The sequence below is a fragment of the Chiloscyllium punctatum genome, chromosome 33 (assembly GCF_047496795.1).
Source record: "Chiloscyllium punctatum isolate Juve2018m chromosome 33, sChiPun1.3, whole genome shotgun sequence".
Lineage (NCBI taxonomy): Eukaryota > Metazoa > Chordata > Chondrichthyes > Orectolobiformes > Hemiscylliidae > Chiloscyllium > Chiloscyllium punctatum.
In genome coordinates this window covers 67,256,804-67,269,034 of record NC_092771.1, presented here as the reverse complement: position 1 = coordinate 67,269,034, position 12,231 = coordinate 67,256,804, and the positions used below count along the sequence as shown (strand labels likewise).

General features: G+C 48.7%; 1 long non-coding RNA gene across 1 annotated transcript in view; it reads left to right on the top strand.

Annotated features, from left to right (window-relative positions):
* LOC140458569 (uncharacterized) overlaps nucleotides 1-12,231 on the top strand; it is a 36,176-nt gene that overhangs the window by 14,076 nt on the left and 9,869 nt on the right. Inside the window, exon 3 of the long non-coding RNA XR_011953567.1 lies at nucleotides 7,842-7,978. This is a non-coding gene — a long non-coding RNA (uncharacterized lncRNA). The remainder of the gene's footprint in view (nucleotides 1-7,841; nucleotides 7,979-12,231) is intronic.

Genomic DNA, 12,231 nt, shown 5'->3' with positions numbered 1-12,231 from the left:
TGTGTGTGTGTGTGTGTCTCCCCCTCCCTTGCTCTTTGTGTATATCCCCCTCGCAGTGTGAGTGCATGTTCCCCCCTTGCTGTGTGTACGTGTGTCCCTCCCTCGCCATGTCAGTGCGTGCCCCCTCACAATTTCTGTGCACATTTCCTCCTCTTCGCCTTGTGTGTGCTTGTCCCACCTTCCGTATGTGTGTGTCCGTCCATCCCTCGGTCGTTGTGTGTGCGTGTCCCTCATTCTCTGTGTGGCACGGTGGCACAATGGTTAGCACTGCTGCCTCACAGCGCCAGGGACCTGGGTTCAATTCCCGACTCAGGCGACTGTCTGTGTGGAGTTTGCACGTTCTCCCCGTGTCTGCGTGGGTTTCCTCCGGGTGCTCCGGTTTCCTCCCACAGTCCAAAGATGTGCAGGTCAGGTGAATTGGCCATTCTAAATTCCCCGTAGTGTTAGGTAAAGGGGTAAATGTAGGGGAATGGGTAGGTTGTGCTTCGGCGGGTCGGTGTGGACTTGTTGGGCCGAAGGGCCTGTTTCCACACTGTAAGTAATCTAAGTAATCCCTCGCTGTGTGTGTTTGTGTATGACCCTCTATCGCTGCGTGTGTGCATGTCCTTCCCTCCCTCACTGTATATGTGTGTGTGTGTCACTCTCTCACTGTGTGTGTGTGTGTGTGTCACTCTCTCATTGTGTGTGTGTGTGTACGTTTCACTCCCTCGCTGTTTGTGTGTCCCTTGCTCGCTGTTTGTTGTGTGTGTGTGTGTGTGTGTATCCCTCCCTCGCTGTGTGTCTGCGTGTATCCCCTTAACTGTGTGTATGTGTGCATGTCCCTCCCTCGCTTTGTGTGTGTGTGTGTGTGTGTCCGTGTCCCTCTTGCTGTGTGTGTGTGTCCCTGCCTCGCTGTGTGTGTGTATGTCCTCCCCTCACTGTGTGTGCGTGTCCTTCCCTCGCTGTGTCTGTGCGTATGCATGCCCCCCTTTGCTGTGTGTGTCCGTGTCTCTCCCTCGCTGTGTGTGTGTGTCCCTCCCTCGCTGTGTGTGTGTGTGTCCCTCCCTCGCTGTGTGTGTGTGTGTCCCTCCCTCGCTGTGTGTGTGTGTGTCCCTCCCTCGCTGTGTGTGTGTGTGTGTCCCTCCCTCGCTGTGTGTGTGTGTGTGTGTCCCTCCCTCGCTGTGTGTGTGTGTGTGTGTGTCCCTCCCTCGCTGTGTGTGTGTGTGTGTGTCCCTCCCTCGCTGTGTGTGTGTGCGCGTGTCCCTCCCTCGCTGTGTGTGTGCGCGTGTCCCTCCCTCGCTGTGTGTGTGCGCGTGTCCCTCCCTCGCTGTGTGTGTGCGCGTGTCCCTCCCTCGCTGTGTGTGTGCGCGTGTCCCTCCCTCGCTGTGTGTGTGTGCGTGTCCCTCCCTCGCTGTGTGTGTGCGTGTCCCTCCCTCGCTTCGTGTGTGCGTGTTGCTTCCTCGCTGTGTGTCTGCGTGTATCCCCCTCACTGTGTGTGTTTGTGTGTCGCTCCCTTGCTGTGTGTGTGTGTGTGTGTGTGTGTGTGTGTGTGTGGTCCAAAATTTGCACCATCAGTGGATTGGCCATCATAAGTTGACTGTAGTATTCAGGAATGTGTGTTTTAAGTAAGTTCACCACGAGAAATGCAGGATTTAATGTACAGGTAGAGGGGTGGGTCTGGGTAGGATGCTCTTCAGATTTTTGGAATGGACTGGTTGGGCCGAATGGCCAGGTTGCACACGATGGTGATTCTATTCAGGTTATTGTCCAGCCCTGTCAACCATCTTCGTCTATTACACTTGGCCTTATCCCCAATATTCTCCTTAACACTGTAATCTCCTCCAGACTCTAAAACACTCCTTGCCTATGTAAGCTTCTCCAGTCCTTACAAAGATCGATATGTCTGTCACCTCTTCCTGCTTTTCGAACCCTCCCTATAACTATTCCCATTTGGTACAGCACTCCCAATCATTGTTCCCTCTTGAAACTCCCATAAACATTTGTATCTCTGAAAACTCCTCTGGACTGTCTCAACTTCCCTTTGACAGTTACATGCTGAGACCTGCTCTATATCAGTGAAGTAATTAAGTCTTGGTAAAACTCACTGTTATAATCTCCCTCCAGCCTTACAGAATCGAGGTTCTGTAGAAGCTCTTTACTACCCGACAGCCATCTCTGTGTCTGTAATCTCCTCCACTCCCCATAATACATTCTCTCTGAGCTCCTCTGTAGTCCACTAAACACTCCCTAACACTGTCTGTATCTGTGTAACCTTCTCCAAAAACACAACCTTCCCTATCTGTGTAAATCCCTACAGCGGTCCCTATCCCTCTAAGCTCCGTCTAACAATACAACCCTCCATGTCTGTGTATTCACCTTCAGTCCCTACTCACCTCCCTATCTGTGAAACCTTCTCCATGCATTTTTGCTTCAGTCTCTTCAACTGTCCCTGTCAGTGTAACCTCTTCCAGATGCGAAAACTCTCCTCTTTTTGACTTACTCAGACCACACTATCTATAACCTACTCCTATCTGAGAAACCTACCTCTGCAAATTGCTCCAACTCTTCAACTCTCCATAAGCCCCGGCAGCTCTTACCTCCCTCCCTATCTACCAAATCTCTTCCAGTCCCTAAACACCACCAGTCTGTGGAGACCTGACCACCATCCCTATCAGTGTAATCCTCTCAGGTCTCTGCAGTAATCCTGATCTGTCGAACTCACTCCATGCCTGTGCCTCTCCCAATCCAGTCCCTGCAGAACCCACTATCTATTTACCACCCTCCTGTCACTATCACCCCCATGTCAATGTAAGCTCCTTCTGTGTCTCCACCATCTACCCATCTCCATAACCTTGTCCAGCTCTTACACCACTGTCTGTTTAAACGTCACCTTCCTCTACAACTTCCTCCTGTTTGTGCTATGCTCCCTTATCTGTGAAACTGTTTCTGACTAAAATTGTTATTCCAGTCTCTGAAAAGAAATCCAGATTCCACAGCCTCCATAACCCCCAGAACCTAAGCCTTCCTGTGTCTATAAACATCTTCAGTCACGACTACCCTCCATATCTCTGTTTGTTCTTCCAGTCGATACAAACCTCTTTATCTCTGTAATCTGCTCAGCTCCCTAAAACAGTCCCTGCCTGTGATCCAGCCCTGGCCTACAAACATCCTTATCCCTGTAAACTTCTCCATCCCTCCCAACATTCCCAACCCCATGAACCCATCAGCCCTACAGCTCTCCACATTTCTGTAACCTCCTGTGGGTCTATGGTCCTCCTTCCCTGTGAAACCACCTCCAGTCCCCACATCCCTCCCAGTCTGGGTCCTCTGCTCCAGATCAGACCATTGCTGTCTCTGTAAACACCTGCACTCCCGAAAACTCTTCCCATTTGTGTAACCTCGTTCAGACCCCATACTCTCCAGCTTCCTGAATCCTCTTCATGCCACTGCAACTAAAACTACGTGTTCATGTAATATCCACCAGTGCTTACACCCTCCCCAACTCAGTAACCACTTGCAGCCCTAACAAAGCACCTAAATTGTGAAACCTCTCATTTCCTTACAATCCTCCCTCCCTCCCTCCCTCCACAAATGCCTTCATCACCATGAAACCTCACAATTACTGAAGCCTCCTTTTGGCACTGCAGACCTCGTAATGTCTGCAAAATCCTCCTGTCCTGATATCGCTCCCTATCTCTGTAACCCCCCACCACCCTCCAGTGCCCTTCTGGGGAACATGGCAGAGGAGGGAAGATTTGTAAAGTCCAAACCATGTTACGGAGGTAGAATTCTGGGAATTACAGATTTGGTCGAATGTCTGTGGTGTGCAGATTATGGGAGAGGACTCTAAAGACAGGATTTATGACTACTTGGAAAACCATAGTTAAATTAGCTACAGTCAGTATGGGTTTGTGAGGGGTCAGGTCATGCCTCACAAACCTTATTGAATTCTTTGAGGAAATGACAGACTATGTTGATGGCTTATTCAGAAAAGAAGGAAAATTGGTATACAGGGAAATCTGTCTGTCTGGATACAGGATTGGATGGCCTAGAGAAGACAGAGTGTGGCAGCAGATGGACTGAGCCTGGAGCTCAGTGACCAGTGGGGTTCTGTATCAATCAGCTCTGGGACTCTGCTCTCTGTGATTTTTATAAATGGCTTGGATGTGGATGTTTGAGAGTGGGTTAGTAAGTTTGCCAATAACATGAAGGTTGGTGGAGTGGTGGGGAATGTGGAGGGCTGTTGGAGGCTGGAATAGGACATTGACAGGACGCAGAGCTGGGCTGGAAGTGGCAGATGGAGTTCAAACTGGAAAAGTGTGAAGGGACTCATTCTGGAAGGTCGAATTTGAATACAGAATACAGGGTGAAATGCAGAATACTTGGCAGTGCGCAGGAACAGGGATCATGGGGTCCGTGTCCATAGATCCCTCAAAATCGCCACGCACGTTGGTAGGGTTGTTAAAAAGGCATATGTTGGGTTGGCTCCCCTTAGAAGGGGATTGACTGTAAGAGCCGTGAGGTTTTACTGCATCTTTATAGCGTCCTGGTGAGACCACACTTGGAATATTGTGTTCAGTTCTGGTCCCCTGTTTACAGGAAGGCTGTGCAAGTTTTAGAGAGCGTACACAGGAGATTTACCAAGATGCTGCCTGTAATGGAGGGCAGTTCTTACGGAGAAAGGTTGAGGGAGCTAATGCTTTTTTCATTGGAGAAGGGGGAGGGGCAACTTTGTGGAGGTGAACAAGATGATGAGAGGCACAGAGAGAGTGAATAGTCAGAGACGTTTCCTCCTGTGGTATAAATGGCTATTACAAGGGGGTGTAATTTTAAGGTGAATGGAGGATGGATAAGAGGATAGAGAATGGTAGGCGGTTGGAATGCACTGCCAATGGTGGTAGTAAAATTAGACACATCTGGGACATTTAATAGACTGTTGGACAGACACATGGATAATAGTAAAATGAAGGGTATGTAGTTTACTTTGATCTTACAGTTGGATAAAAGGTTGGTATGAAATCATGGCCGAAGGGTCTTGGGAGAACTGTTCTGCGGTCTGTGTTCTGTCTGGTAAACTGGGTAATAAGTTCAAATCAGTGTAAAATGGTATGGCATTCAGGAGGAGCTAGTGAACTGGATACAAAATTTGCTTGATGGTAGGAGCCAGAGGGTGATGGGAGGCATGTTGTTTTTCTGACTGGAGGCATGGGGCCAGCGGTGCAGTGGGTCCCCTGTTGTTTGTCATTTGGATAAATGGTTTGGATGGGAATATAGGTTTCGTGGTAAGTAATTGTTTTGGGTGACACTGAAAGTGGACAGTGAAGAAGGTTATCTATGATACAACAGGATGAACAGTACTGCTGGGATAGTGGGATGAAGAATAGCAGATGGAGTTTAATTAGATAAAGGTGAGGTGTTCCATTTTGGTGAAACCAACCAGGGTGGGACTTGTACAGTTAATGTTCGGGCCCTGGGTAGTGTTATCAGTTAGAGACTCTGGGATGCAGGTACACAGTTCTTTGAATGTGGTGTCACAGGTAGACAGGCTGGTGAAGCAGGCATTTGGGATGGTTACCTTCATTGGGGAGAGCATAAAGAGCAAGAGTTGGGATGTCATGTTGTGGCTGTAAAAGACATTGGTGGGGCCACCATAAGAAACATTGTTGATCAGATTCACTGGTTCACTAACCTCCTTTAGGGAAGGTCATCAAATATTCTAACCTGGTCTGGCTGACATGTGACTCCAGACCCACAGCAATATGGCTGACTCTGAGCTACCCTCTGGGTAATTAGCAGAGGGGTCAAAGAACGTTGTTCCAGGCAGTGACACCCACATCCCATGAATGAATATATAAAAATACCTATGTCCCTCCCTACCTCTGCAAACCCCTCCAGCTGCAGCAATCCGTCCTGGCTTTGTAACACCGTTCAGACCCTGACCACACTCTGTAACACTCTCACCACCTCCAGAACCTTCACCTCTCCATGTTCCTATCGTGTCAATGAACCCTGACCGTGGTTCCCCTTCCCACAGCCCTCCTCCTGCGAGCAGACCCATTGCAATCCACTAACATTTACTCCTAAAGCACACTCTCACTTCAGGATTTGAAGTACTTTTTTGTGATGTTCTCAGCCTCATAATCTAATATGATTCCCTTTGTCCTGAGTGAGGGATCAGTGGGAATTTCTTGCTGAGATTTTTACTGTTTCAATTCAATGTCCTTTTGTTGAGTATTTTGCATTGTTCCTTCAAATGTTTTCCACTGTTCAGTTACAGACACATATTTCAGTCTGTTTAGCCTGTTTACCTTGGTCAGTTCTCCTCTCAAACTCATGTCATTGGCTATTTTTGTTTCTAGCTGTAGCTTGTCGTTTCTGTCATTCACTTTAAAACTTGATATTTATTTAAACTGCACTTTATCACAATTTCCTGAAGGATCTCTGCAGGTGACATTACTCATTCACTAAGTTTCATCACATGGTCGCTCTGCGATAGTTATGTCCCTTAACAGTTGCACAATGTTTTTTTCAAAGAAACACTGAAAAGAAATTAACCGAACTCCTCTTCCATTATCAATGTTGACCGTGTGTTTGTCCCAGATTATACAAACATTGAAGTTTTCCAAAATTATCACAATGCCTTTGTTTAAAAAATTCCAATGAGTTTCTGTTTAATACAGTGATGAGCAATGAAAAGCTGTTCGGTGGCTAAAACTGTTCTGCTGCTTGTGTCCTTGGCAAGTAGTAGCCAGAATTTACATTCAGAGTGACTCTACTTCATGATCTGAGGCCAAATGCTTTCTCTGTAATGCCTTTGGTATCCATTATTGTTAGCGTTGTCCGTTTTGCCTGAGTTTGCACAAGATTACGAACCACTGAATATTTTTTGTTCACCCTGTATCCATGTCTCCCTGGTGTCTAAATCTCTTTTATCCCTGTGTCACAAATCCATCAACCTTATTTCAGCAACATTGTCCGTTCCAAAAAAAAACAATATATACTCTCTTCCACAATTTTCTGTCACAAATCTATTTGCTGATGTACAATTTTAATTAAACTCTGTCCCATCCTGTTCCTTTCTGCTTGTCTTCAGCCACATTCCCATGCTGTTCCATTGCTTCACCTTTTCCCTTTGGATTTGGAAAGCTCCTTTCACCTGCATCCTCTCTGTCAGTTTAATGCCCTGTCCATAAACCTACCGACATGATTGGCCAGGACACTGGTCCCAGCACAGTTCAAGGGGGACCATCCTAATAGATTTTTTTTAAAAATCAGGTATGGGATGTGTGAGTCTCTGGCTGACCAGCCTTTCTTGCCCAGTCCGAGAAGCCCTTGAACTGAGTGACTTGCTCGGCCATTTCAGAGGGGAATTGAGAGGCAAACCCTTTGCTGTGGGGATGTCGTGCAGACCACGTGAGGATGGGCAGATGTCCTTCTCTAAAGGACAAGTGTTTGGATTTGTTGTACATCAGTAATGGGCTCATACTTATTTGTGGATTGTTAATTATTATTTTTAGAATGATTGATTTCAAATGTCACCTTTTCAGATGGTGGGATTCAATCCTGCCTCCCCTGAACATTAGCTGAGGTTTTGGATACATTCTCTCGCAATAACACCACGAGGCCATTACTTCACCTGCTCACTGGGTGCTCATCCCTGAGCACTGATACCAGGGCATCATGAAGCTAAACCCAATCTTCCGACATAATTGTGTGATCCTGACATCTTCCAACAATCTGGGTCTATTACTTAATATCGCTCCATTTTCCAGATCTTGGTGGAACTCAGTGCCATTCTCCATGTGTAACCCTCACTGCATCTGTTTAATTTCCCATTCTGTCTATTTCTCGGTCTCCTGTAGGTACTCAGGAAAGTCCTGACTCAATAGCCTTCCCAGCTGCTGGGTGGATCGTCCATCACCTCATTGAACGCAGTTGGTCTGCCAGAGAGAGACAAAGGGAAAGGAGATCTGGAACCTTCAATAAATCCTGTAGTGAGGTAAGGTTACCCACAGTGCACAGAGCAAAGGACAATGAGAGGGCTCCAAACATCTGTTAACACAACATGACATAGATACAGTGCTGGAGGGGAGCAGGGTACACACACACCCCAGGCTCAATCACCATCCCAATGTAAGTTCTGTTATATTAAAACTCACTACTCTACAACAGTGTATCTATGGCATGTCTTGTGGTTCAGTGTCTTCGAAAATTTTTAGTTCCTATAACAGATCCTATCGCTGTAACCTCCTCCCTTCCCGATAGTCCCTCCACATATTTGAAATGTACTGCATTCCAGACTACCATCCCTATCCCTGTAACTTGATTCAGTGTCTACAACATGCCTTATCTCGGTAGTCTCCTCCTCCAATAAGGTAAAAACAAGGACTACAGATGCTGGAAACCAGAGTCTAGATTAGAGTGCTGCTGGAAAAGCACGGCAGGTCAGGCAGCATTCGAGGAGCAGGAAAATCGGTGTTTTGGGCAAAAGCCCTTCATCAGGAACTGAGGCGGGGAGCCTGCAGAGAGGGGGATGGGGATGGGAGAAAGTAACATAGAGTACAATAGGTGAATGGGATGGGGAAGAAGGTGATAGATCAGAGAGGAGGGTGGGGGAAGGTAGCAAAGAGTACAGTGGGTGAATGGGGTTGGGGATGGGGGTGATAGGTCAGAGCCGAGGGTGGAATGTATAGGTGGGAAGGGAGATAGGCAATTAGGACAGGTCATGAGAGCAGTGTTGAGCTGGAAGGCTGGAGGTGGGGTGAGATGGGGGAAGGGGAAATGAGGAAACTGGTGAAGTCCACATTGATGCCCTGGAGTTGAAGTGTTCTGAGGCAGAAGGTGAGGCGTTCTTCCTCCAGGCGTTGGGTGTTGAGGAAGTGGTGGTGGAGGAAGCCCAGGACCTGCATGTCCTCGGCAGAGTGGGAGGGGGAGTTGAAATGTTGGGTCACAAGGAGGTGGGGTTGATTGGTGCGGGTGTACCAGAGATATTCCCTAAAGTGCTCTGCTAGGAGGTGTCCAGTCTCCCCAATGTAGAGGAGACCGCATCGGGAGCAACGGATACAATAAATGATATTGGTGGATGTGTAGGTAAAACTTTGGATGTGGAAGGCTCCTTTGGGGCCTTGGATGGTTGTGAGGGGAGAGGTGTGGGCGCAGGTTTTGCAATTCCTGCAGTGGCAGGAGAAGGTGCCAGGAAGGGATGGTGGGTTTTTGGGGGGCGTGGTACTGACCAAGTAGTCACGGAGGGAATGGTCTTTGCGGAAAGTGGAGAGGGGTGTGGAGGGAAATGTATTGCTGGTGGTGGGGTCCGTTTGGAGGTGGCGGAAATGTCGGCGGATGATTTGGTTTATGCAAAGATTGGTAGGGTGGAAGGTGAGCACCAGGGACGTTCTGTCCTTGTTCTGGTTGGAGGGATGGGGTTTGAAGGTGGAGGGCCGGGATGTGGACGAGATGCGTTGGAGGGCATCTTTAACCACGTGGGAAAGGAAATTCCTTACTCTAAAGAAGGAGGCTATCTGGTGTGTTCTGTGGTGGAACTGGCCCTCCTGGGAGCAGGTACAGCGGAGGAGGAGGAATTGGGAATAGGGGTTGGGAATTTTGCAGGCCGTAGAGTGGGAAGATATGTAATCTAGTTAGCTGTGGGAGTCGGTAGGTTTGTAAAAAATGTCGGTGTCCAGTCGGTTGTCATTAATGGGGATGGAGAGGTCCAGGACGGGGAGGGAGGTGTCAGAGATGGTCCAGGTAAATTGAAGGTCAGGGTGGAATGTGTTTGTGAAGTTGATGAATTGCTCAAACTCCTCGAGGGATTACGAGGTGGTGCCAATGCAGTCATCAGTGTAGTGGAGGAAGACGTGGGGAGTAGTGCCATTGTAACTACGGAAAATGGACTGTTCTACGTAGCCAACAAAGAGACAGGCATAGCTGGGGCCCATACGGGTGCCCATGGCTACGCCTTTGGTCTGGAGGAAGTGGGAGGATTTGAAGGAAAAATTGTTAAGGGTGAGGACAAATTCAGCCAAATGATTGAAAGTATCGGTGGAAGGGTACTGTTGTGGATTGCGGGAGATAAAATAACGGAGGGCTTGGAGGTCCTGGTCATGGTGGATGGAGGTGTCGAGGGATTGGATATCCATTGTGAAGATGAGGCGTTGGGGGCCAGGGAAACGGAAGTCTTGGAGGAGTGGAGGGTGTGAGTGGTGTCTTGAACGAATGTGGGTAATTCCTGGATTGGGGGACAGGAAAATGTCGGGGTAGGCAGACATGAGTTCGGTGGGGTAGGAGCATGCTGAGACAATGGGTCGGCCAGGGTGGTCAGGCTTGTGGATCTTGGGAAGGAGGTAGAACCGGGCAGTGGGGGATCCCGACAATGAGGTTGGAAGCTGTGGGTGGGAGATCTCCTCCTGAGGTGATGAGGTTCTGTCTGCTCTGGGAGATGACGGTTTGGTGATGGGAGGTGGGTCATGGGAGAGGGGGTGGTAGGAGGAGGTGTCTTTGAGTTGGCATCATGGCTTCAGTGGTGTCGAGGTCAGTGCACCAGACTACCACTGCTCCCCCTTTATCTGCTGGTTTGATGGTGAGGTCGGTATTGGAGCAGAGGAAGTGGAGGGCTGCACGTTGTAAGGGTGAGAGGTTGGAGTGGGGGAGGGGGTAGATAGGATAAGGCAGTTAATGTCTCGGTGGAAGTTGGAACTGAAGAAATCGCAGGCAGGTAATAGGCCAGCGCGGGGTGTCCAGGTGGATGGTGTGAATTGGAGGCTGGCAAAGGGGTCCTCAGAAAATAGGCGGGAGTCTTCATTGTAAAAGTAAGCTCTGAGGCGGAGGGGGTGGAAGACGTGTTCGATGTCACGGCGTGTATTAAATTCATTGATGTGTGGACGGAGGGTGGGGGGATAAAGGTGAGGCCTTTGCTGAGGACTGATCATTCGTCCTCAGTGAGGGGGAGGTCAGAGGGAATGGTGAAAACTTGGCAGGACTGGGAGCTGGGACCAGGCGTTGGTGTGGAGCTGGGGGAGGTGACGGAGCCTGTAACTGGAGTGGGTGTGGTGTTAGGGGGAGTGGGGATGGAGTCATGAGCAGGGGTGGTGTTTCCCTCAGGGTTCTGGGGGCAGGGATTGTGACGGAGGGACCTGGGCGTGGTGTCAGCAGAATGCAGTTGAGTGGCGTTGGTGGGGGCGCAAATGGTGGCAAACACGGGGTCACATGCACACAAGTGAATGGGGACACACGTACACAGCGAGGGGGGACACACGCACACATCGGGGGGGGGCAGTGGGGGGGGCTTGGAAGTCACTGAGTGTGTGACATCAGTGATGATGTGAGGGGTGGAAGTGATGTCACTTGTGGTGTATGAGGAATTGTGAGGGGCGGAACTGGCATTTACTTTATTTTAACCAATAATTTCCTGTCACAAATCTGTTTGACAATGTCGTATTTTTATTAAACTCAGTCCCTTACTGTTTCTTTTGGTCTTCATTCACATCTCCATGGTGTTCCAATATTTCAACCTTTCTCTTTGGACTTGGGAATTTCCATTCACCTCAGACCCTTTCCCCCTTCTCATCTGTGTCCATTTATAGCACACTGCATAATCCTGGTACCAGAGGAGCCTATCCCAATAAAATAGCTCAGTCCTCCCTGAGTACTGGTAGCAGTGCTCACTGGTCAGAACCACTTCTGATGATACCATTGTGTGATCCTGATACATTCCTGCACTCTGCTGATATCATTGTCTCTCTCCATGTGATATCCCTCACTGTGTGCGTCTAATTGCTGCCTCTGTCAGTGTCTCTCACTCTTGCAGCTACTCCAGATCCTGAGCCAACAGCATTCTCCACTCCAGAGGGAAGCAACTGCACAGGCCATGGATGGAGACTGGGAATTTCCAGATCTCTGTGGGACTCAGTGCCATTCTCCATGTGTAACCTTCATTGCATTAGTCTAATTTCCCATTCTGTCCACTTCTCTCTCTCCTGTAGGTATTCCTAATGTCCCTGACTCAGCAGAATTCCCAATTCCTGTCTCGTCCATCACACATTGAAGACAGTTGGTCAGCCAGAGAGAGATGGAGAGTGAGATCTGGAGCCTTCAGTAAATCCTGCAGCCGGGAAGATCACTCGCAGTAAACAGCACAGGGAGGAGTTAGTGGACTTTAATTCAGATACTGAGGGGATGATGTTGGAACAATGCTGGGCAAGGAACATGAGAAAGTTCTCAGGCTTCATTATCACCATCTTGTCTGTAAATTCATCT